Source organism: Sorex araneus, chromosome 5 (assembly GCF_027595985.1).
Source record: "Sorex araneus isolate mSorAra2 chromosome 5, mSorAra2.pri, whole genome shotgun sequence".
Classification (NCBI taxonomy): Eukaryota; Metazoa; Chordata; class Mammalia; order Eulipotyphla; family Soricidae; genus Sorex; species Sorex araneus.
In genome coordinates this window covers 120,718,263-120,744,190 of record NC_073306.1, presented here as the reverse complement: position 1 = coordinate 120,744,190, position 25,928 = coordinate 120,718,263, and the positions used below count along the sequence as shown (strand labels likewise).

At 59.3% G+C, this 25,928-nt stretch overlaps 1 protein-coding gene across 7 annotated transcripts in view; it reads right to left on the bottom strand.

Annotated features, from left to right (window-relative positions):
- SRC (SRC proto-oncogene, non-receptor tyrosine kinase) overlaps positions 1-24,916 on the bottom strand; it is a 48,464-nt gene extending 23,548 nt beyond the window's left edge. For 2 of the 7 annotated variants that reach the window (XM_055138231.1, XM_055138232.1), the window contains exons 1-2: positions 24,476-24,620; positions 6,900-6,968 (exon numbers count right to left, since the gene is read on the bottom strand). The gene's annotated coding sequence lies outside the window, so the exon portion shown is untranslated. Of the gene's footprint in view, positions 1-6,899; positions 6,969-24,456; positions 24,632-24,895 lie in introns of those variants that run through there. The other 5 variants (XM_055138228.1, XM_055138226.1, XM_055138227.1 and 2 more) reach the window with 5 other exon arrangements.
- Positions 24,917-25,928: the final 1,012 nt, after the last annotated feature.

Here is a 25,928-nt window from a genome sequence, read left to right as displayed (position 1 = left end):
CCTATTATTGCTACTGTATTTGGCATATCAAATATGCCACGGGGAGCTTGCCAGGCTCTTCCGTGTGGGCGGGATACTCTCGGTAACTTGCTGGGCTCTCCGAGAGGGACGGAGAATGCAAATCAGAACACAAGCAAGTATGTTTTATTAGTCAATCACCGAAAAGTCAAAATTTTTTAAATCATCGCATATAAAAATTACCCAAACACTACTGTTCTTTATAAAATAGATGTAGCTGTTAAACATATAACTTATAAAGTGTATGACTTATATGGGCTTCCATCATATATATATATATCCACTATGAATGGATCATCACAAACAAGATAATGAAACTATCTATCACCCCCCAAATTTCTTCCATCTCTATTCCCCTCCTTAATCACTCCCAGGTAACCATGGTTTACTTTCTCTTCCATACAAGAAAAATTAAATCATATACTGTACAGTCATTTCAATCTACATTCTAGCATTGACGAAATTATTTTGAGTTTCATCCATGTAACTGTTAGTTTTCTTTTTTTTGCGGGGGGGTCACACCTGGCGATGCACAGGGGCCATTCCTGGCTCTGCACTCAGGAATTACTCCTGGCAGTGCTCGGGGGACCATATGGGTTGCTGGGATTCGAACCCGGGTCGGCTGCGTGCAAGGCAAACGCCCTACCCACTATGCTATCACTCTAGCCCAGTAACTGTTAATTTTCTTTTCTTTTTTTTTCTTTTTTTTTGCTTTTTGGGTCACACCCAGCGATGCACAGGGATTATTCCTGGCTCTGCACTCAGGAATTACCCCTGGCAGTGCTCAGGGGTATGCTGGGAATGCTTCATATGGGATGCTGGGAATCGAACCCACGTGCAAGGCAAATGCCCTACCCACTATGCTATTGCTCCAGCCCCCGTAACTGTTAATTTTCAAAGTGAGTAGACTCCTATTCTCAACAAATTAAGAACAGAGGACTCGAGCGATAGGTGTCCTGAACACAGCCAACCTGGGTTCAATTCCCAGCACCTCACATGGTCCCCAGAGCACCGCCCTGAACATAGAGCCAGGAGTAAGCCCAGAGCACTGCCTGGCATGATCCCTGAATAAAACAGATAAAGGGAAATTTCTTTAACCTGATGAAACACACGCACCTAACATCATATTGACGAAAGGCTGTATGCCTTCCCCCAAGGTTTGGCACAAGAACAAAGATATTCATTCTCCCCACTTCTACTCTACAGTGTACTGGAGGTGACAGCACAGGTAATATGGAAAGAAAATGATTTTTTTTCTTTTTTGGGTCACTCCTGGCTTTGCACAGGGGTTACTCCTCTCGGTGCTCAGGGGACCATATAGGATGCTGGGAATCGAACCCAGGTTGGCTGCGTGCAAGGCAAACGCCCTACCCGCTGTGCTATTGCTCCAGCCCCAAGAAAATGATTTTTTTAATAAAGGCATTTATATTGGAAAGGAAGAAGTAACTGTATTTGCAGATGACATGATCCTGTATAGGAAAAATTCTAAGGATGCTACTAAAAAATGATTAGAGGGGCTGGAATGATAGCACAGCGGGTAGGGCGTTTGCCTTGCACGCAGCCGACCCGGGTTCAAATCCCAGCATCCCATATGGTCCCCTGAGCACCGCCAGGGGTGATTTCTGAGTTCATGAGCCAGGAGTGACACCTGTGCATTGCTGGGTGTGACCCAAAAAAAAAAATGATTAGAACTAGTAAATGAGTCCAGCAAAGGTGCAAGATCAACATATAGAAATAAACTGTTTGGGGCCAGAGTGATAGTATAGACAAGCAGGTAAGCTACTTGCCTTATGAGGCCAGCCCAGATTCAGTCCCCGGTACCCCACATCGTCTCCCAAGCCCACAAGGGGTGATCCCTGAGCTCAGAGACAGGAGGAAGCCCTAAGCACCACTAGATGTGACCCCCAAAATAAAATAATAAAATAAATTTTAAAATTATCTCTAAAATCTACAGTGAACGATACAAAAATTAAGACAAGAACACTTAAGAACAAGGCTAGCAAAAAAGCGGTGTAAAATATGCACTCTGAGGGGCTGGAGTGATAGCGCAGCGGGTAGGGCATTTGCCTTGCACGTGGCCGACCCAGGTTCGATTCCCAGCATCCCATATGGTCCCCTGAGCACCGCCAGGGGTAATTCCTGAGTGCAGAGCCAGGAGTCACCCCTGTGCATCGCTGGGTGTGACCCAAAAAGGAAAAGAAAAATGCACTCTGAAAACTTTCCCCCAAAAGTTGAAAGGTCTACACAACTGTAAAGGAAGACTAAACACGGGTAAGATGATGGCACGACATCCCCGAATTAAACTTTGAAGTAAAAACAGTCCCTATCAGAATCCCAGCTGGTGGGCCGGAGAGAGAGCACAAAGGCTGCGGTGCCTGCCCGAGTGTGGCAGTGACCGCTGCCCAGCAGAGTCAGTCCCCAGGCCGCATATTATCAGTCACCCCAGCCCTGCCAGGAGTGACCCCTGAGCAGTGCCAGCCACACACCCTGAGCACCATCGGGCGTGGCCCAGAAGCACAAACAAAAATACCAGCTTATTTCTTGCAAAATAATGAAAAACTGATTATCAAATTCATATGGGAAATCAAGGCACCCAGAATCGCCAAAGCCATCCTGAAGAGGGAAAACAACATGTGAGGGTTTCAAGATCTTCATTTCAAAACGTGTGCCGTCATCAAGACTGCGGGATCTAGGAATGGGATGAGTTTATGTAAACCACCAGACAGACCTGAGGGCGCAGACATCAACCCTCACTTTCACAGCCCCCTGATTTTTTTTTTTTAAACAGGGGAATCAAAACAATTCAGTGGAGAAATAAATGGTGCAGAAACAACCAGATATCCACATGCAGAAGAAGGAAGTTGGATACCTCCCTCAATTCCTGCACAAGCATTTAACTCAAAATGGACCTGGAGTGATAGTACAGCAGGGAGGGTGTTTGCCTTGCATGCGGCTGACCCAAGTTCGATCCCCAGCATCCCATATGGTTCCCCGAGCACTGCCAAGAGTAATTCCTGAGTGCAGAGCCAGGAAAACTCCTGCACATCGCCAAATGTGACCCAAAAAAGACAAAAAAAAAAATTTGTTTTTAATAAGATCACAAGCCTAAATGTCTGCCATCACTGGATCCAAATTCTTCTAGGGAAACAAGGCATGAGTTTTGCCACCTTGTAGCACAATGATTTCTTAGCTATGACACCAAAAGCAAGAACAACAAAAGGAAAGATAGCAGGACTGAGTTAAAATGAAAGACTTTTGAGTCCCAAAGGAGGATATTACTAAGAAAGCAAAAAGGAAGTTCAGTCCAAGTGTCAGTCCCAGGACTGGGAATAATAAAAATGCCATGAACCTCACTTCTTAGATTCTGAATGTCACAAGGATTTTTCTAATTAATCTCACCAAATTGTAAAAAAGGTATTGGAGCTGTAGATGTGTGTGTGTGTGTGTGTGTGTATCTGTGTGTGTGTGTGTGTGTCTGTATGGGCAGGGGGGCCACACCTGTCTGTGTTCAGGGCTTAATTCTTGGCTTTGTGCTCACATTCCCTTATGGGGTGCCAGGAATTGAACCCGGATTGACCACATGTAATGCTAGCACTGTACTTGCTGTACTGTCTCTCCAAATGTTTTGAGTTTCAATTCTGCCTAAAATAAATTGACATGATGACTTTTCAGCTGATTATGGAAAATAAAAAAAAAAAAAAGCAAAAGGGGGTTAAGGCACTTGCCTTGCACGTGGCCAATCTGACTGACCCTGGTTTGATCCCTGGTACCCTGTATGGTCCCCTGGCACTGCCATGAATCATTCCTGAGTGCAGAGCCAGGAATGAGCCCTGGGCACTGCTGGGTGTGGCCCTAAAACCAACACCAACATCAAACAAACGGACAACCCACAGGAAGGGGAAAGTATCTGCAAACCTTTACCTGCTAAGGAACTTGTTGGGTATATATGTGTTTGTGTGTGTGTAATATATATATATTTGTATATGTAATATACATATATATGTATATAAAATAAAGAACTATATCTTGGGGCTGCAGAAATAGTACAGCGGAGGAGGGCACTTGCCTTCCACAGGCCCGACCAGGTTTGATTCTCAGCATCCCACATGGTTCCCTGAGCACCACCAGGAGTGATTCCCCAGTGCAGAACCAGGAATAACCCCTGAGCACCGCCAGGTGTGACCCAAAGCAGGCAAAAAAAGAACTATAGCTGTATAAAATATATAAACAATAACAGAGACAAACAACCCAAAAAGTGAGTCGTGGGGGAAGGGACACACCCAGCAGTGCTCAGGGTTTACCGCTGTCTCCTGTGCTCAGGGATCGTTCCTGGTGGTGCTCAGGGGTTATTGTGGTACTAAATGTGGTGCCCGGGTCGGCTACATGCAAGGCAAGTCCATCACCTGCTGTCCAGCCTAAACAACTCAACTTTAAAATGTGGATGGAGGATTTGAAGAGACATTTCTCTAAAGAAGGCACAGACGGGCTGGCAGGAGAACTTCAGGCTACAGCAGGTGGGGTCCCTGACCCTTGACCCCGGGCACCACCCACTGTCCTGAGTACCACTGGGAGTAGCCTTCAAGAATAGCCCCTGGGGCTGGAGCGATAGCACAGAGGGTAGTGCATTTGCCTTGCACACGGCCGACCCGGGTTCGATTGCCAGCATCCCATATGGTCGCCCCCCACACACACTGCCCCCGCACTGCCAGGAGTAATTCCTGAGTGCATGAGCCAGGAGTAACCCCTGTGCATCGCTGGGTGTGACCCAAAAAAAAAAAAAACCAACAAAAAGAATAGCCCCAAAGCTCCCCTGAAGAAAAGGGTGATACACAAATGACCAATAACCACATGCAAACAGCCTCCCCACCATTAGTCATTAGGGAAATGCAAATCAAAACCGCAATGAATACCTCTTCACACCCACTAGGACGGCTATAATTAAAAAGACAGATAATAACAAATTGTTGGCAAGGAACGAGGAGAACCTGAAAGCTTCAGACAACGCAGGTGGGACTATGAAATGGTGTGGTGCTTCGGGAAACGGGCAGGCATTTCTCCAAAAGGTCAAACATAAAGTTATCATATGACCCCAACGTTCTGTTTCAAGGTACAACCCAAGAGAAAAGAAAAACATACCCAGGGCCGGAGAGATAGCACAGCAGGGAGGGCGCTTTCCTGGCACACGCCCGGCCAGGTTTGATCCCAGGCATCCCGTATGGTCCCTGAGCCCCGCCAGGAGTAATTCCTGAGCACAGGGCCAGGAGTAACCCCTGAGCATCACAGGGTGTGATCCCTATACTAAAAAGAAAAAGAAACCATATCCACACAGAGAAGTTGCACATGGCAGCATTATTGGAGTAGAGAGAGAGAGAGAGAGAGAGAGAGAGAGAGAGAGAGAGAGAGAGAGAGAGAGAGAGAGAGAGAGAGAGAGAGAGAGAGAGAGAGAGAGGAAGAGAGAGACAGGGAGAGAGAGGGACAAGCATAGACCCATTCATTGACAAGGGAATGTGGAATCTCCATATAAGGGAATATTGCTCAGCAAGAAAAGGCAAGGAAGTGCTGATACGTGCCATGACATGGGAAAATCTTGAAGGGTGATGTTCAGGGGAGAGGTAGGGGGGAAGAAGCCAGACCAAGAACGATCGCAGCTTGTGTGATCCCACATTCGTGAAGCCTCCACAGGAAACAAAGCCGCAGGAACAGAAAGTAAATCAGTGTCTGCCTGAGGCTGGGGCAGGAAGGTCGAGGGGAAATGAGGAGGGGTGGGTTACCTCCCTCTGTGAAACAGATCGCTGTGGTGGTTAAACAATTCCGAGTAACTGAAGATCCCGCCAGCGCCCACTTTAGTGGCAGAATCACACGGTACGTGAAATATCTCAATAAAAGCTGATTTAATTTTTTGGTTTTTTTTCTTTTTTCTTTTTTTTTTGCTTTTTGCTTTTTGGGTCACACCTGGTGAAGCACAGGGGTTACTCCTGGCTCTGCACTCAGGAATTACTCCTGGCAGTGCTCAGGGGACGACCTGGGATGCTGGGAATCGAACCCGGTTGGCCGAGTGCAAGGCAAACGCCCTACCCGCTGTGCTATCGCTCTAACCCCTGATCTATTTTTTTAAAAGAGCCACTATTCACCTATTAGATTGGCCAAGACTGCCAAGTTCTACAGCACCCTGCATTACTGAGAGCGAGGGGGCCTGGGGGGGGGGGGAGGGGTGGGCATCTAGCAGGATGATCTGGCAGATCCATCGAGGCGACAGCTGCCCACGCCCCCTGAGCCTGCCGTGAGGGCTGTGCTTCGGAGGAACCCTCACGCCTCAGCCCTTCGCGTGTGTTGGGGGCTCTGGAAGGAGGAAGGGTCAAAATCAAGACTGGAAATAACCAAAACTGTCTCCACCCACACAATAAAAACTACACCATCAGGGGGCTGGAGTGACAGCACGGCGGGTAGGGCATTTGCCTTGCATGCGGCCGACCCGGGTTTGATTCCCAGCATCCCATATGGTCCCCTAAGCACCGCCAGGAGTAATTCCTGAGTGCAGAGCCAGGAGTAACCCCTGAGCTTTGCCAGGTGTGACCCAAAAAGCAAAAAAAAAAAACTACCAAAAAACAAAAAAACTACACCATCAGGAAAGAACGTGGCACAAAGTGACTTCCGAGGTCCAGACAGAACAGGGTGGAGAACAGGTGACACCAAATACTCAAACTCCAGGAAAAGTTTGAACCTACACAGACCCTGACAGACACAGGGACTCACTCCCCGGGTGCCTGCCTCTGACAAGACTCAGGTGTGAGACTCACCACCGCGCGACTTCCTTGCGATTGCTTAACGGTAGCAAGGGTCCGTGATTTTTCTTTCATTAGAAACCAAACCCCCAGGCTCACCTGGCTTCAAGTCCTGCTTCGCCCTCTCATAGCTGGGAACGTCCCTTCAATTCCCTGAGCTGCTGTGTTCTGTGAAGAGAGGAACAAGAATGACATCGAGGGGCTGGAGTGATAGCACAGCGGGTAGGGCGTTTGCCTTGCACACGGCCGACCCGGGTTCGATTCCCAGCATCCCATATGGTCCCCTGAGCACCGCCAGGGGTAATTCCTGAGTGCAGAGCCAGGAGTAACCCCTGTGCATTGCCAGGTGCGACCCAAAAAAAAAAAAATGACATCAAGGCGGGAGTGATAGTACAGTTGGCAGCGCCCTTGTCTTGCACGCGGCCAGCCAGGGTTCGATCCCTGGAAGGTCCCTGGAAACTGCCAGGAGGGAGCCCTGAGCACCACCGGGAATGACCCCAAAACCGAAATAATGACAAAAGTGTCTTGCAAGACTCTTGTGGCCATCAAAATAAGAGAGCCAGCGCTCCCACCCTGCCTGGCCCCCACAAGCACCTGGTCCTCACTGGGTATTGGCAGGTCTCTTGGGGACTGGGGCAATAGCCCAGGGGACAGGGGTGAGTGCAGAAGGTACAGTATGATTCCTGGTACCACTGGGTGCCCCAAGCAATGCACTGGGAGCAGCCCCCGAGCACCAGCAAGCCTGGCCCCAAAGACTAAACACGTCACAAGTTACACCAAAGTGGACAGGAACAGAGGCCACCAAAGACCCTCAGACCAGGGACTTAGAACATCTTCTCAGTGGTAGAGAAACCCAGGAGGGCTTCCTGGAAGAGACAAGGAATTCAACTCGTAGAGATGACTGGGGACAGTGCTCCTGGACACGGGAGCTTGTCGGCAAAGGTCTAGCTGTCACAAAGCCCCTTGTGGAGGGTATTACTCCCCTTTGTGTGCTCGAGAGCTCCATCAACAATGCTCGGCGGAGCAGCCTCCCTGAAGCAGGGCTGTGGGGAAGACGGAGTAAACGGATGCCCGGTGCAAGGAGACGTGACGAAGGGCCCATGGACAGCCGGGGCCGAGCACTGCGAGAGCAGAGCGGGGAGAGGAGGCAGAGAGGCGCAGGCACACAGCAGCCCCCGCTCCTGACCTGAGTCTCCAGGCTCCACCCACTCCTCGGGGCTGAGTGGGTGAGGAAGCCCTGGCCAGAAGCTGGACACAGGTCCACAGCTCCACGGAGGGGGCCACCACAAGGAGGGACAAGGGATCCCAGACAGGGCCGGTGGGTTGCTCCACAGACCCCGCTGTGGCTCTACCCAGGGGGAACCCACCGTAGCCAGGGGGACCAGCGCCATTTGCAGTGAGGAAGCTGAGGCACAGAGAGGTCAAGCTGCTGGCCAAAGGTCACACAGCCCACCAGAGGCAGAATCAGCATGAGACTAGGACTGCCTGCGCTCTGCAGCCTGCTGCCCCGGGGCGCTCCCCCATCCGGGGGGGCCTCTCTCAGGAGAGAACCCCCTCGCCCAAGGGCCCCAGGTGGCAAGACTGTCATCTGTGTCCTGATGACAATGCAACGGTGGCCTGAGCAGGGGGCCGGATGTGTACAGGCCCGTCGCCAGGCCCCCTCCTGCTCTGGAGATGCTGAGCCAGGTTGGGGGCAGCGTCGTGGCCCAGGGGAACCCCGCTGCGCCCACAGATTCTCAGCAAGCCCCCCAGAAGCCTCTTTCCGGGCTGTGGAGATGCCCCAGGGTCCTGCAAGCTGCCCTTGGTCTGCACCAGGACCCCAGGTGGCCCCGGGGACAGGCAGCACAGGATCAGAGAAGCCCAGCGAGTGTCCTGGCCACATCCCAGACAGCAGAGGGCCAGAGGAGGCTCGCACGGACCCCTCGGCCCCAGCCCACCCACAGCCCGGGCATGGGGGCACTCTGAGGGAGCACAACGGGCCCAAGAGCGACCTCAGGCCACAAGCACAGGGCTCGGAGCAACCAGGGCTGGGTCCCCCAGACGCCTCCCGTCTCACCAGCCTAAGGGGCACTGGCCCTCAGAGCAGGGGAGCTGAGGCTGGGGGTGGGAGACGGGGTCCCGCCTGACGTACCCACTTCACAGAGGGGGGGCTGCAGCCCCTAGAATGGGAGCTCCCGGGCAGTGTTCCTCGGGCTCCCTCAGAAGCACGGCTTTCCCCACACGGGGTGACAGGCACGGGACAGGAGACACTCGGGGGAGAGCAATGGGAGGAGACCAGCAGTGACCGCATCTCAGGGCCTTCCTGCCTCCTCCCAGCCGGAGCAGGAGACACGGCGGCAGCCACGGCTGGAACATCTCTCCAATGGAAGGCTAGGGCCGAAGCACTAGGACAGCGGGGAGGGTGCTTGCCTTGCACACAGCTGACCGGGTTCGAGCCCCGGCATCCCATAGGGCGCCCCCAAGCTCCGTCAGGAGTAACCTCTGAGTATCAGTGGGTGTGGCCTCAAAACAAACCAAAAAATTAAAATTTAAAAGTTAAAGTGGAGACGTAGGGGCCAGACAGACCCAGGGGCTGGAGAGATGGTGCAGTGGGTAGGGCTTTGCCTTGCGTGAGGCCGACCTGGGCTTGATTCCAGCATCTCATTCCAGTATCTCATACAATCTCTGAGCACCGCCAGCAGAGATTCCTGAGTTGCAGAGACAGAAGTAACCCCTGGGCCTCTCCGGGTGTGGCCCCAAAACAAAAACTAAGAGGCAGCGCCAGTGCAGACTCATTCCAGAGTGTGATGATGGGGTGCAGGCGGCCTTCCGCCGAAGGCTCCTGTCACCCCTTTAGTCTCTCAGCCAGGCCTTCTGAAGCAATCAGCCTATGTCCACGTGAGGAAAAGAGGGAAGGGAGGAAAGCTGGGCCCCCAGGAAGGACCTGAGGGCATCTAGAGCATCTGCACAGTTCCTGGAGGCAGCACGGGAGGGGCAGTGTGTGCAAAGGCCCTGGGGTAGGGGTCATATCAGGACTGATGGGTTCCTGCTTAACTGGGTCAGCCCTTGGTCCAGCATGAGGAGGTCCGAGAGAGCCCTATGGGTGACTTATCTAGCAATCTAGATCACGAAGATTGAAAATGCTGTGGAGTGGCTCTGAAATTTTCTCAGGCCCCTGACAAAGGTCAAGACACGCGTGCGCGCGCGCACACGCACACACACACACACACACACACACACACACACACACACACACACACTTCCTGAGCAATCCTGCCGGAACACAGAAATCTCCAGCTCCAGAGAGCTGCAGGCCTAAAGCATGGTGGACTTCCCAGGGAAGAGGGCATCTCAGCGGAGGTGCAGAGAGGGAGGGGGGCTGTGGACAGGCAAAGGGTGGGGGGGGGGCACATTTAGTGAAAGCCCGTGAATCAGGCAGTCTGTGTCCCCAGCAGCCACAGGAGGGGAGAGATGGGTGCCTGGTGGGCAGCCCCTTCCCACGCCGCCCGCCCGCCACGGCCCGCGCCCCAGCTGGTACACACAGGAGGCTGCTGCCTCCACAGCCCACGGGGGTGTCCGGCGGACAGGGAGGTCAGCAGGCTTGGCCGGCCCTCACCCGCCACGGCCACCAGTTTCTCCCCAAGCCCTGACCAGGGCACCAGGTGCAAGGACCAGCAGCAAGGCCCCGAGGGCGGTGACCCTACGAGGGAGCCTCCGGGAGGCGCCCACCCCCCGCCCCTGCACCCAGCCCCAAAGAAAGCTCTCAGGAGCCAGGCCCCAGAGCATGCGGCTGAAGGGAAGCTCAAGGAGGACACCCTGGCCCCACGGGCCCCACGGGCCGGGCCGTCTTGGGGACACAGTCCGGTCTCCGCTGGCCAGCCCCGTCGGCGCCACCACTGGGAGAGCGCGAGGGAGCCCCCAGGGGCCAAGCCTACGCTCCCAGGCTTTCGGCAGGCTGGTGGCTCGGGGGGGGGGGGGGGGGGGGGGCGCCAGCCAGCGCCTGCCCAGGCGGCGCTGAGCGCTGAGACTCCTGCCAGCAGCTCTGGCGGCTCCTCTGCTCGCCTGGGAACACAGAGTGTCCCCCTCCTGCCCACGTCTGCGCAGCAGCTCCCCCGGGACACGGGTGGGCAGGCGCACCTGGTGGGCATGGGTGGGCAGGTCTCTGCACGCGGCCCCCTCACCGTCCCTCCTCCAACCCCCAGAGCCTCCCTCCCTCCCATTCCGAGCGAACCTCTCAGGGGCGAAGGGTTGCACTTCCGAGACTCAGAACTAGCTCTGGCCTAGACTTGCCGTGCGGCCCTGGCAAAGTTACCCATCTCGCTGTGCCTCCATTCCCTCGCAGTAAACGGGGGGAAAAAAAAAGAGATGAGATGGGGGGCCCAGAGCGATAGCACAGCAGGTACGGTGTTTGCCTTGCACGTGACCGACAAGGGTTCGATCCCCGGCCTCCCATATGGCCCCCTGAGCACCGCCAGGAGTGATTCCTGAGTGCAGAGCCAGGAGTAAGCCCTGAGCATTGCTGAGTGTGACCCAAAATCAAAACAAACAAACAAGCAAAAACCCAAGGAGATGGGTCAAAGAGACAGTACAGTGAGTAAGCCTTGCAGGTGACCAACCAGGTTAAAACTCTGGCACAGATGGTTCCCCAAGCACAGTCAGGAGTGGTCTCTAAGCAGTACGCAGCCAGGAGTAAGCCTGGGTACTGCCAGATCCCAAAATCAAAAATAATTACTTTTTTTTTTTTTTTTAATTTAAGGGCCCAGGACCAGAGAGAGAGAGTACAGACAGTAAGGCACTTGTTTGCCTTACATGCAGCCTACTCAGGTTCAGTCCCTGGCATCCTCCTCTATGATTCTCCACGCACTGCCAGGAGTCATTCCTGAGTAAGGAGCCAGGAGTAACCCCAGAGCATCACTGGGTGTGGCCAAAAAAAACAAACAAAAATAAGGGGCTGGAGTGATAGGACAGTAGGTAGGAAGCTTGTCTTGCATGTGGCCAACCCGGGTTCAGCCTAGACACCATATGGTCCCCCAGGCCCTGTGAGGAACCATCCCTGAGCACAGAGCCAGGAGTAAGCCCTGAGCATTGCTGGGTGTGACCCCGAAAAGCTATATATATATATATTTTTTTTTTTTAATTGGGGGCCATACCCAGAGGTGCTCAGGGCTTACTCCTGGCTCTGCACTCAGGAATTACTCCTGGGGTGCTCGGGGGATCATGTGGGATGCCAGGGATCAAATCCGGATCGGCCGTGTGCAAAGCAAACGCCCTACCTGCTGCACTATTGCCCAGTCCCTAAAAAATTTTTTTAGAGAATGAATGGAAAAAATATGTTCCACTCCCTCCCACCCACCGCCAGCCTACGCAAACCCTATAATGCAAACCATGATGTCCCCCCCCACCACTAAGGCAGTTTCTCTCCTGCTGGTCCCCGGCCTCCACCCCCATTCCCACCCCCGAAGTCTGTTCGCTCGGCAGCCAGATGCACCCTAAACCCTCTCACGGTCCCTCCCTCCGTCTCCGCTAGAGTCAGCCCTGCGAGAGCGCCAGCAGGGAATTGGGTCTGGGGTTCTGGGCTGCCGCCTCAGTCTCAGAACACCGGACGTGGCCCAGCCTCAGAAACAGTGGGGGTACAACTCCAGGTGGGGTGACGTGAGCTTTAAAAGACGTGTTTCCATATGAAGTCCTTGCTGGCTTGTTCCCAGGAAGTGTTCGCTTGGAAGCTCATCTGATATGCTGGGTTCCTGTAAGAACTTCCTGGGCAAAACGGGGTCACGAGTGGACAGTTTCCTACAGCCTGGCCCCCCGGTGTGCTCAAGAAGGGAGGCAGGGAACGGGAGACAGGTCAAAGGATGGAGGAAGGGAAGGATGAGAGCTTCTCAGGGATGAGGAGACGCAGGTTCTGTCCTGATTCTGCCCAGCGCCAGAACCCGGGCCTCAGCCACCCCGCACGCCTGCCGCTTCCTGGCGTGCCCTGTGACGGAGCTTCAAACCATTCCTGACCTCCCTGACTTGCACCTGGCATTGTGCAAGTCTGAGGCAAGTCCTGGCCCTGAACCCGACCTGGCACGGGTATGGGGCGGGGGTGTGTGTGTGTGTGGAGGGGTGGGGGCGAGGGGTGCCTGCTGGTTGAGCAAGGCTGAGCGAAGCGGGCACAAGCGAGGCGCCGTGGGCAGGCCAGGCGCCAGAACATGCCTGGTCCCGCGTTCACAGTGCGAACACGCTCGTGGCTTGGCAGGCCTCAAACCGGCTCTGCCAGTGCGGCCGGGGCGGGGTGAGGCGCTGCAAGCACAGGCCAGCACAGGCAGAGGTGGAGGGGTGCTGAGGCAGGACCCAGAGCCCTAGGAGGGCACCATCTGAGCCCGCGGGCTGCGGGGCTCCCCCAACCCCCAGCCCGGTGGAGACAGAACGGTTCCGGTGCAGCGGATTTGGAGTCCCCCCAAGCCCAGGGAAGAAAGGGGCGCCCTTCCCAGGCCCTGCCCTGCACAGCAGAGCAGGATGGAAGTCTTCCCATCTTCCCGTTACTGAGACGGAGCGAAGCGGGGAAGGGGGGGGAGAAGAGAAGCGGAAAGTGGGCGTGACCGGGAAAGTGGGTGGAGCCATAATAAGTGGGTGTGGTCAGGTTGGGCGGGGCCATAAAGTAGGTGTGGCTAGGCTGGGCAAGTAGAGCCATAGAAAGTAAATAATGCCAGACTGGTGGGTGGGGCCATAGAAAGTAGGTGGGGCCAGATTGGTGGGTGGGGCAATAGAAGGTGGGTGTGGCAGATTGGTGGGTGGAGCCATAGAAAGTGGGTGTGGCCAGGATGGTGGGTGGGGCATGCAAATGACTGCGTTCCGGGCACAATGGGTGGAGCCATGGAGGGGGTGTGTGGAGCCTGGAAAAGTAGGTGGGCCCAGAGCAGGAGAAGCATCTGGGAATCCCCGGCTCTGTATCAAGTTCCCAGGGCCTCGAACTGTGCTGTGTGTCTCCAAGTGGAAAGAGATCCTGGGCAGACTGCAGGGTCTTTCTTTATTTTTTGCTTTTTGGGTCACACCCAGCGATGCTCCCTGGCTATGCACTCAGGAATTACTCCTGGCGATGCTTGGTGGACCATATGGGATGCTGGGGATCGAACCCAGGTGGGCCGCATGCAAGGCCCTACCCGCTGGACTATCGCTCCGGCCCCTGCAGGGCCTTTCAATCCCAAGGTGCTGAGTCTTCTCCAAGAGGCCCCTGAACACCTCCTGCCCTGCCCTGCCCTGGCTCCCCACAGAAGCAATAAGATGCCCACTGACCACTGGCGCGGTTACATCTGCCCCCTGGCCCCACTCATCCACAGTGCCCCGAGATAGGGACTGGTACTGTGCCCACTGTCCAGCAGAGAAAACTGAAGCCATGGGTCACCTGGCCAGGGAGCCCTGATGCCAGCCCCAGCCTCCATCTAGCCAAGGCAGTTAGTGCAGGAAGAAACCTCAGTACACTGGGGCCCTTACCTGGGACTGGGGTAGAGTCCACCCTCCCACAGCCACCGGCCCCTCAAGTCCCGAGGAGCCACCACCTTGGGTCCAAGAGGATGGCGACTCCTGTCCTCTCCACCCTAAGCATATCCTGACTACCTGTGTTTTTCCCACTGCGGCTGCCCCCTAGTCCAGGTCCAGTGTCCTCCTCCAGGCTGGCTGACCAACTTAGAGGAGAGAGAGAGGCTGAGACGCCATCAGAGCCAGTCACCCCTGCTTGACACCAACTTCAGGAACAAGGCCCTCAGGGGGCCTCCAAAGCCCACAGCAGGCTCTGTCGCCCACCCCTCCCCTCACCCTGCCCTGCACACAGGCCCCTTCCCGGAGCTCCCAGCATACAGTTCCGGGTCTCGGCACCTGCCGCTCCCTCCACCAGAGTGTACCTCCACTAGCTCTCTGCCTGCCTACTCCCTCACTGCCTCGACACTTTATTCAGATATCACCTGTTTAAACAGTAACGCACCCAGCCCACTCTGAGCTCTCTCTCTCTCTCTCTCTCTCTCTCTCTCTCTCTCTCTCTCTGCAATTCATTTCTAAGGCTATTTTGCTGCAGAAGGTCTCTCTGATGCGCTGACCCAAGTGAAGACTTCCGGTTTCTCCATCCTAGCATGGACCGCAGCTCTGGTGACCCAACACTGTGAATACACATCTGATGAGGGCAGGGCCACATGTGTCCCACTCACTGCTAAGCGCCAGGCAGCAGGCAGCATGTTCAAATAGCAAACAGGTGGCCACCATCCATGCAGAAGGGACTCTGCCCTTTTAAAAGCACAGGACTTGGCATCGAGTAGGTACGTAGTCCTGCTAAACGAAGGAGTGGGCAGAAGGCTGGGTAGGTGGATGGAAAGAGGGAGAGTGGGATGGACAGGTAGACAGATGGATAGATGGGTGGATGGAGGGATGGATAGACGGGTGATGGATGGAACAACAGGTGGATGAATGTGTAGAGGGATGGACAGATAGGTAGGTGGATGGATGGACGGAGTGAGTGGTGGGTGGGTGGGTGGGTGGATGGAGGGATGGAGCAAGTGGGCGACAGGTGGGTAGGTGCATGAGCAGGGGGAGGGACCAAGCGAGCGAGCAATGCATAGGTGCACGAACGGGCAGAGGGAAGGAGGGATGAATGAATAAACAAATGACTGGATGGATGGATGGATGGATGGATGGATGGATGGATGGATGGATGGGCAAGTGGATGGGTGGGTAGGCAGGTAAGTGGCTGGTCATACAGACTTAGCCTGGGACTTGGCAGGGGTGCCCCAGGGCCGTGAGAAGGTGACCCACAGCAGGAGCAGCAGCCCTGAGACTCGACAGCCAGGCCCTGGCCCACAGCTGCAGCCAGCGGCCCCCTCCTCCCGCACAACCTGACTTTCATTTCCCATCTTCTCCAGCTGAGGCGGCTTCTCCCCCAGAGGAACTGGGTGAGGAGTGGGGGAAGGGCGCCAGCGGCCCTCGAGTCCCCAAAGGGAGGGGGGCTCCCAAAGCTCCATCTGTCCCACCACAAAGACGCTTTGTCCTCCGCGCTGAGAGCCTGGGGCAGACCGGAAGCCACCCCTCAGCCGCCCAACAGAGCCCGGCACCCCCAGTCATCTGGACCAACTGCTTCCGAACTAGATGCCAAGGGCTGGCCCGGGTGTGGGCGTTATCCTCCCGGAAGGAGGCTGCAGGATGCTCCCTGGCTCTGCAGGTGGGAACACAGAGGCTCAGAAGGACAGTGCTCCTCGGTCAAGGCCTTCAAAGCTGGAGCTGGGGCCCAGGCCCATCCAGCCACAGCCTCGGCGCCCCTGTCCGGAGTCCAGACCCCACTGGGTGTCGCGGGGTGCAGGGTGGGCTGCACACCTGGCCCTTCACCTGAGCAGGGAGACCTCTACCCCAGCGCAGCGGGCAGGCTGAGCGGCTGAGAGGCAGCTGGGCCCTGACTCGCAGCCAGTGCCCCACACCCAGCCCGGGCCCCTGAGGCAGCCTTGGTAGCGGCCAGCCAGGCCCCAGCATGTCTGAGCCACTTCCTGTCAGGCGAGTGTTTGCAAGGAATGGCGGGACAGACCCGTCCCACGGCACACCGTTCCCCTCTCCATCCCTGGCCTGCTGCTTGCCTGCCTGGCCCCGCCGTCTCTCCAGGTCCCTCTGCTCCCCGTGCAGCCCGCCCGGGGCCCCTCGGCCAGCAGGGACAGCCCACAGTGCCTGCTGAGTGCCCCCAGCCCGTGCCCCGAGCGCCTGAGGACAGCAGGAAGCTAGGGAGCGGGCACCCCTGCCCAGCCTCACCCGTCCGCCACACCTGCTTCCCACGCCTCGGGCCTTGGCTCACACACGGGCTCAGCGGTCCCTCCTACCCGTCCAACACACCCTTTCCTCCAGGAAGTCTCTCCAAGTCCTCGACCCCCCTCTCTCTCTCTCCCTCTCTCTGGGGGCTGCTTCCCTGGGCCACCAGGTTCCCAGGACTACCTGTCGTGGACACCCCACCCTCCCACAGCTCCCCTTCTGCAGTCCTGAGCTGCTCCCCCATCCCCTACCTCCTCCGCTCCTAGCACCGTACCCCAAAGGCAATGACGGAGAGGTCAGCCAGATCCCCCGGGGGGGGGGCAGGCTGCTCCTGGCGAGTGGCTTAGGGGACCCTGGCACCCTCCGAGGGGCCCAGAGACCAGGAGCAGCTGGTGGCCCGAGTCCTCTTCTGCCCGCCCTGCTCACAGATGGGGAGGTACGGGCGGGCGGGGGAGGGGGCTCCCGCAAAAGGCTAACTGGTAACCAAACCCACGTCGTTTCTAAAACTAGGGCACAGGAGAGAAACGGGAACAGCAGAATTGTCCCCAAATAGAACTGTGGCTCATCTGGTTCCAGGGCCGCTGGGAGCACCTGGGGGGGGGGGGGGCGGGGGAGGGCAGGTGGCTGCTCTCAAGGCGCTGAACAAAAAAAAAAAAAACACGTTAAGCTGGGCAGGAAGGTCAAACTGGGTGGCCACCTGCTACCGCCGCAGGTCAGGCCCTGCCCCCGCTTCCCCACACCTGGTCCGGGGTGCCCCCAGAACCGCCAGCCTCCTGGAGCCTGCCCGCCCACCCCACCCGACGGCCACTGCCCCACGTCCAGGAGGCGGGAGCCTTGGGCTGCCGGGGTGGGGGGAGTGAACATTGGAAACAAAGCCACTGAGCCAGGACATGCTGCAGAGACGGCAGGTGAGGCCCTGGGGAACGGTGGCACCTGGGTGGGCCTCCAAACCCCACCCCGCCTGGCCATCTCCAGAGAGTCAGGGACAAAGGGGCGGGGCGCGAGCCGAGCCAGCACCCACCCAAGGGTGACAGCTGATGGAAGAGACCCCCACAATGGGCACGGAGCCTCGCCCAGTGGGGAAAATGAGTCCTGGGGTCACGGAAGCAGACCATGGCCCAGGACCCTTCTGCCAGGCCAGCCCCCACCCCATCTCAGTCTATCTCCCACCCAGTCTGGGGAACGGGGCCGCCATGCCCTGTGGCCCCCGGTGGGTGTCCAGGAGCACCTGTTAGGGGCTGCCATTCCCCCGAGCACCTACTGAAATCCCAGAAGCTGCCTGGCTGTGGGCACTGTTGAGAAGGGGAAACTGAGGCACAAGTGGGGAACTGACTCCCCCAGGCACACAGCTTGTGGGTGCCGGCACTGGGGGCAAGGAGAAGCCCTGGTGGGTACCAGGACAGCTTCCCAGGGGGTCAAGGTCTGAATGTGGGTGGACCTGGGCAAGTTCCTTTGCTTCCTGGGTGGTAACATGCAGTGAAGGGTGGCGGTGACTGGGGGCGCAGACCCCCGCCCCCACCCTCCGCAGAAGCAACGTCCCCAGCTCCCAGCTGTGTGATCTCAGTGCAGTCACTTCACCTCTCGGAGCTTCCAAAGCTCCTTCTGACAAGAAGCGGACTTTCCTGGGACTCAGAGGAGGGTGGGTGACAAGCAGGGCGGGAAGGGGGGTGGGGTTTGGTCCCATCTGTCCAGGCAGACCTGGCACCTGCCTCGAGGCCTCCTGGGAAGCGTGGCTGTCTCCTCCCGGCCCCGCGAGGGACGGTCTCTGTAAACTGTTCTCCTTCCAAACGGGCGCGAGCACCACACGGCCATGTAAGGCAGAACGCAGCGGCGGGGAAGGAGGAAGGGTCAGAGGGGGCTGGGAAGACCGGCTGGAGGCAGAGGGAGGGGTAGGGGGTGGTGGGGCCACAGCAGCAGCAGCCCGCGGAGGTGGAGGTGTGGAGGCCGGGCAGCCTGGGCGGGCCGCAGAGGACAGGAGGGTCCCCTAAGTGACCAGGATGTCTGGGCGATGACGAGTGGGGGGGGTCCCGGCCCAGACCAACACTTCCTCACGGGGCCTCGCCGGGGGGAACCAAGCTCCCGTCGGCCAGAGCCTCGGCTGCTGCCCCCAAGCACGGGGCGGGACGGGCACCTGCGAGCAGCCGCCACTCAGAAGGACCCAGTCCCAGACACGGGGGGCGGGGGGAGGGGAGAGCTCAGGAAGGGGGGGCCGCTTCCAGCCTGCGCACCCTCCAGCAAACCTTGCCCCCAGCACCGGACAAGCACCCCCGAACCCAGAGCAATGCAGGCTCAGTGCTGATTCCAGAGCCACTGACCCACGGAGGCCGGAACTCCAGCCGGCCGGGGCGTGGCCTTCCCAACCCCAGCCCATCCCCCCACGTGGCAGGCAGGCAGGCACTTTCTGGGCACAGACCCCACCCTACAATGGACACCTGCAGCCCACTCGGACCCTCACACCCGCTCGCTGATGCGGTCGCCGACATGGCCAACGCAAGGCACAGAAAGGGAAACTGAGGCCCGGGGCCATGATCTTCCCAGAAGCACACAGAGCAAAGGGGTGGCAAGGCCGGGATCAGACCAGAACCGACCAGGCTCCAGAGGCCTTGCCATGTCACCCGGCTCCGGGCCGCGGCCAGCACCGGGCAGCTTCCGGTGGTTCAACAGGCACGCGGTGAGATTCGAGTGTGTCGGGTCGAGAGGTGCTTCAGGGGGCGGGGGCCCAAAGCCTGCGCCACCTGCCCCCACAGAGCACCGAGGAGACCGCAGCCCCGGTGAGCACCTGCTCACCTGCAATCCGGCGTGACGAGTGACCGGAAGCAGGTGGGCCTCAGGCTGGCTCTGCCGGCCCAGCCCTGCACCTCCCCTCCCTCCCCTGTGAACCGGGAGCTCATGTCCTGCCCGGCAGGGCGAGGATGCCAGGGGCAGAGGCCTCCCCTGGCTACAGCACGGCCAGGCAGTGGACACTGGGGTGACATCCGAGAAGTCGGGGGCAGAGGTGGACAGGGCAACTGCGAGGGGGGAGCCGGACCCCAACAGGAGAGGCAGCTGCCCACCCTGACTCCCCCCCACCCCCGACCTGTAACCCACGGTCCCTCTGCCTCGCCCACCCCACACAGGTGGGATGCCACAGGGCCAGGCTGGGGCTGGGTCCCACCTTCCCGCTCCTCCCCTCAGGCTGCTCCCTTCATCCCAGAGTTTCTCTGAGGGGCTGGGGGCAGAGGGGGCAAGGAGAAGGACAAGCCCCACGCAGGGGACATGGATCCACAGCAAGGAGCAGGAATCTCCAGGGGCTGGAGCAATAGCATGGCAGGTAGGGCGTTTGCCTTGCACGCAGCTGACCCGGGTTCGATTCCCAGCATCCCATAGGGTCCTCTGAGCACCACCAGGGGTAATTCCTGAGTGCAGAGCCAGGAGTAACCCCTGTATATCGCCGGGTGTGACCCAAAGAGCAAAAGGGGAAAAAAAAAAAAGAAAGAAAGAAAAAGAAACAGGAGTCTTGGTCTGGCTCCCAGCTGGACCCCGGCCCAGTCACGTACCCCTGGGTGGGGCCCCACTCAGGCCGTGTGCGGGTCCCAGGACAGGGAATGGACCTTTTCCTCCCCATCCCGGTAGGGGTGCCGGGAGCCTGGCCTCAATCCCCCAGTCTGTGCGGAGGCCAGCAGGATGGATGAGAAAGGACAAACCCCCAGCGTGCAGAGACCCTGGTCAGCGTCCACCCTCGGCCAGGGCAGACACCGCCAATGTATGGTTCTTCCCCAGCAGGTGGCTGGGCGGTGGGGGGTCTGGTCCCACTATGGAGCTGAGAGAAGTTAGCCGTGTTGGAGCGGTCAGGGCACCCAGCGGCTTGGGGACACTAGCTGAGGGCCACTTCTAGCTCTGCGCATGCACAGAGACGGGGCCTCAGAGAGGGAAGTGACTCGCCTGTGGGTGTGCAGCCGGGGGCAGGGCCTGGAATCTGGGGGAGTCTGCTGGTGTGGGGGGCGGGGGAGGCAGGCTAAGGACCTGGAGGACAGCCTCTCTCTCCCCTGTCTCCCCGCAGCCCTGCTAATGCCAGTCCACACCCACTTTATGTTTCAGTTTAGGGGGGGGGGCGACACCCAGGAGTGCTCAGAAGTCACTCCTGGCGGTGCTCGGGGCACCACAGGGGATGCCCGGGATCGAACCCGGGCCAGCCACATGCAAGGCAAACGCCCTCCCCGCTGTGCTCTGGCTGCAGCCCCTCCACACCCACTCAGAGCATCGGAAAGCGAGTGGAGGGAGGGGCGCGGTGCGGGGAGGCGGGCCTCACCGGATCACACTTTATCTGGGCCCCCAGGACTTCCCGGGAGCCGTGACTCACAGGATCCCGGCGGAGACGGAAGGAAACTGAGGTGTCCCGGGGGAAGGGCCCCCATCCCAGCTGCCCAAGTTTCCGCAGGGAGATAAGGGGGTGGGAGCGGTGGAGGGGCGGAGGAGGCCACGGAAACCTGGGGAGAGGGGCGCAGCGGCCACAAGGCGGGGCAGGAAGTGAGGCTCCGGTCAGCCCGCCCCGGGCAGCGCTGCAGCCTCTGAGAGGTCCTCAAGCCCACCGGGCCCGGGACCAGCCCTGCTCAGTCAATCGGCGCTTCTCTCCTCTGACTCAGTTCACCGGTCTCAGCAGACCGAGCGCGGACACCCCGGCCCCTCCACCGGTGAAAAGATGACCCCCGCGGAAGACGCAGGCAATGCAACGGTCAGCCGCGCCACAGTCAGTCTCACAACAGTCAGCCTCGCAATGGTCAGTCTCACAACGGTCAGCCTCGCCATGGTCAGTCTCACAACGGTCAGCTTCACAGTGGTCAGCCTCACAACGGTCAGCCCCGCAATGGTCAGCCCTGCCATGGTCAGCCTCACAACAGTCAGCCTCGCCACGGTCAGCCTCGCCACGGTCAGCCTCGCGGGGCTGCAAAGGCGTGCACGAGGCTTCATGGATGACAGTCAAGCGCAAGCATGACCGTCCGTGCGGGGAGAACAAAACGTTCCCACGACTCACTTGCTCGCAGCAGCCCAGGTTCAAAGCCCCCAACCCGGAGAGGCGACCCGGGCTGGGGGCAGCCCCAGAGAAGCACCGCAGAAGCGGGCTGTGCCCCACTGGCAGTGCCCTCGCGGCTCTGCCCACCCCGGCACCTTGCTCCGGGCCTCACTGCCCGGCCGGGGTGGCCAACGCTGGCCCTGGGGCACACGGCCCCCCTTCACCTCAATTAGGTAGCGCCCCGTTTTCAAGACAAGAGGCAGAGAGTAGCCCAGAGACACACGCGAGGGGTGAGGGGTGGCGCCTGCAGGCAGGCCTAACTCTGGATCCTGACGGCGCACTTGGTCTCCTAACCTCCTAACCCCCAAACCACCCACCACCCGCCCCGCCTCCAGCCAGCCTTACCTCCAGCGAACTCCTATGCTGCTTTCAAAGCCCAGCCTCAAATGTCCCTTAACCTGCAGACCTGATTTAGGCCCCACCGAATAGAGTCTGGCCCGGGCACGGTGACACTGTGGCTGACACCAGTCAGTCCCACCATACACACTCCCATCCATTTGAGGTTTTCTTTTTTTTTTTTTTTGGGTCACACCCGGCGATGCTCAGGGGTCACTCCTGGCTCTGCACTCAGGAATGACTCCTGGCAGTGCTCCGGGGGACCATATGGGATGCTGGGAATCGAACCAGGATGGCAGCATGCAAGGCAAACGCCCTACCCACTGTGCTGTCGCTCCGCCCCTCCGCCACCCATGTAAAGATAAAGGCCCAACTCCTTCCTCCCTACAAGCCCGACACGGCCCAGACCTATTGATACACCCCGGCATTTCACCTCTCATCAGCAGCCCGCGATTCTCTGCCCTCCACACTCCCAGGGTTGCCCATTGCTTCTTCCTGAAAGCACACACTCCCCACACACACACCTCAGGGCCTTTGCACATGCAGTTGCCCTGGGTCAGGCAGGCCCATCCCCAGCCCCAAGCCTGGCTGACTCCTCCATGCTTCCTTCGAGATTCCTCTGCTCCCACCAACCTTGTACCTTGAGCCCTTTATCACATCTATGATTATACCTAAGTTTATTTGTCAACTTAGCTACTGTTCGGCTCACCCTTCAGATGTGACGGTCTGGGCAGCCAGGAACCTGTTCCCCATTTCCCAGGCTGACCGGCCCCGCACCCCGGAAAGAGGCCCCGTGAAGCCAGTCTTCTCTGCCCTGCTTGCTGGAGCCAACAGTGCCCCTCGGCCGAGCACCCAGGAAACCTCCGGTCACCTCGGTCACCAGCCGCTGCCTCCCCGCTGCTCCCCGGACACAGGAGGGGCTCAAGCCGGGGTCACCCAGAGGCCTGAATGGGGGCGGGCTCGGGGAATCGGGGTCAAGTGAGGTGCGGGGGGAGGGCGGCGGGCTGCCAGCTGGTCACGGCGCCGGCTCCTTCTCGTTCCTGCCAGCCAGTCCCTCCCGACTCCACACTCCCTCGGGGAAGATGCCAAGGCAGGCTCTGGGGGCGTGGGAGTGGGGAGAGCACGCCCAACCCGGGGGGCGTCCTGAGGGATGGTGGGGGTTCCGAAGGCCAGAGCCATGGGCAGGGCAGGCCAGCTGATGGGAGAGTGTATTCCTGGCAGGACGCCAGGCTGTCAGCTGAGGGGTGACTGACAGCCCCGGGCTGGAAAGACCCCATCACCAAGGCCAACCGCATCCCCTCCAGTGCCTGGGGATTCCCACAGAATCACGCCGTGGCCGGCCCTGTCCTGTGCTGTGCTGCCCCCCAACCTTGGGAGACCGCAGTCTCTGTTCAAGCACCGGCCCCTTGGACACTCAGCAAAGCAGCAGGTCACAGCCCAGGAGGGCTGGGGACTGGGGGGTGGGCGGGGTTCTTTCTTGAGGGGCTCTGAGGAGTCACAGGGGTAGACTGATGGCTCCTCTCCTGCAGACGAGCCCGCCCGGCCAGCCACCTGGACTCCCAGCCCTGTCAGCAGCCCAGTGGGCAAGTGCACGTTTACTGAGCACCTACTACATGCCAAGCCCTGCTGGGCAGAAGGGCTTCTGCCCCTGGGGGGCTGTTTCACACAGGGGGCAGTCCCTGAGCCCAGGAGGCTGTGCTGAGACTCGGCCCCAGGACCAGGCAGGCGGAATCTAGTGGCTGGGCCTGGCCTCCCTCCTCATACAGGGGCACAGACATTGCTGGGGTGTCTAAGCCTCTGCCCCTTGGGCAGCTCCTGTCCTTGCGCCTCCCCCCAAGTCCCAGACATTGCTCCGGCTCCCGAGACCCCAACCCTTCCATCTGTCCCCCACTCCCCCCAGAGCCAGTCCAACCTTCCCGCCACTGCTGAGTTCAGAGAGGGCACGCGGGGGCCTGAGGGCACACAGCAGAGCCAGAGGGGGCCCCGCTGGGGCTCCCAGCCGCCCCTCCACTCAGCCCGGGCCAGCAGATGGACCGACCTGGTGGCGAAAACCCAAAACTTTTGCCAACTTCGGAGCCAGCGGCGGGCAGCGAGGCCTGCCAGGGGCGAGGCTGCGGCGGCGGCCGGCGCGGGGGACCCGGCGGTCCGGCCCTGCCCTCCCGGCCGCGCGCGCGGGGCCCGGGGAGGTCGGGGGGTCCCGGCGCGAGCCCCCCGCGCTCCCCGCGCTCCCCGCCCGGCGCCCGCCCCGCCGCGGCCCCGGCCCGGGGGGCTCCAGGCCGGCCGCGGGGGCCAGAGGCGGCGCCGCGCGACGCGGATCCCGGACTCGGCCTAGACGCGCGCTGGGGGCGGCCGGCGGCCGGGCGGGGCCGGGGTGGGGGGTCCCCGCGCCCGCGCCGCAACCCCCACCCCGCAGCCCCCTCCGCGCCGGGGCAGCGCAACAAAAGGCCGCGCGGGGCAGGTCGGGGCCGCGGCTCTGGCCGGGGGCGCGCGCGGGCGGCGGCGGCGGCGCGGGGGTCCCGGCCGGGGGGCGCTCACCTGGGCGGGGGGCGCTCACCTGGGCCGGCGGGCAGCAGACGGCGGCCGGGCCGCTCCGGCGCGCAGGCCGGGTGGATTCCCGGGCCCCGAGACAGATCGGGAGAGAAAGGAGGAGGCGGCGGGAGGAGCGCGGGGAGGAGGGAGCGCGGGAGGGGGAGGGGCCGCGGCCCGGGGGGGGGTTGGAGGAGGAGGAGGAGGAGGAGGAGGAGGAGGAGGAGGAGGAGGAGGAGGAGGAGGAGGAGGAGAGGAGGAAGAGCAGCGGCGGGAGGAGGAAGCGCCGCGCTGGGCCGGGTCCCGCCCGGGCCTGGGGGACACCCTGGAGCCTGGGGTCCGGCGCCCGCACAGCAGCTCCGCCCCCCGCCCGGCGCCCCGCCCTGGGGACCCCCCTCCGCCTCCTGCAGAAATGCCCCCCCCCGCCCCGCGCCTCCTTTCTCCCCACCTGCCCTGCGACCCGACCCGCCTCTCCTGCGGCCGCAGGAACCTGCCGGCTGGCCAGGTGCGCCCCAGCCCGGCTTTGGGTCCTTCCTCCCGCCGCTGGCGGCGATGGTCCCCCTGAGCTGATGAATCAAGACCCCAAGAGGAGGGGCCCGCCTGACCCGGACCGGGCCCTGGACCCTGACCTTGACCCACAGTGGGAGCCGGGCAGGAGGGGCAGTGTGGGAGGAGCGAGGTTTTTCTGAATAGATATCGAGTTCTTTTCTCTTTTTCTCCCTTTTTTTTTTTTTTTGGTGGGGGTGGCGGGGAGCGGGGGGGGGGGGCGGGGGGCACACCCAGTGGTGCTCACGGTTCGCTTCGCTCCTGGCTCTGCACTCAGGGATTTCTCCAGGCGGAGCTTTCCAGGGGTCAACCCCGAGTCTCCCTTGCTCAGGACAGACCCTCACCCACTGTGCTATCTCTCCCCGCCCCCATGATTTCACTTTTTTTTGTTTTATTGTTTATTTATTTGTTTGTTCGGGGCCACACCCAGAGATGTGGGAGGGGCTCCTCCGGTTCAGAGGTGTGGGGACCAAACCCGGATTCCAGCCCTTTGACCCTTGGCCTGCCGCAGGAGCTCATTGCAATGTTTATAAGGAAAAAAGGAAGCAGGAGGTGTCCATCTCCAGAGGGAAGTTGGACCAACTGTGCTCTCTCAGACAGTGCTCCTCGGGTAGAGCCAGAACCTGGTCCTGACTTTCTTTTTTGTGTTTTTTTTTTTTTTGGTTTTGGGGGGGATATTTTTTTTTTGGCTTTTTGGGTCACACCTGACGATGCACAGGAGTTACTCCTTACTGCACTCGGAGGTGCTCGGGGGACCATATGGGATGCTGGGAATCGAACCTGGGTCAGCCGCAGGCAAGGCAAACACCGTACCTGCTGTCTTATTGCTCCGGCCCCTGGCCCTGACTTTCAACTAAATAATGAGGCGAAATGCATCTAGCTTCAAAGCCTGGAAACAGTTGGGTAACCGCTACGTCTGACAGCCAGCACCTCAC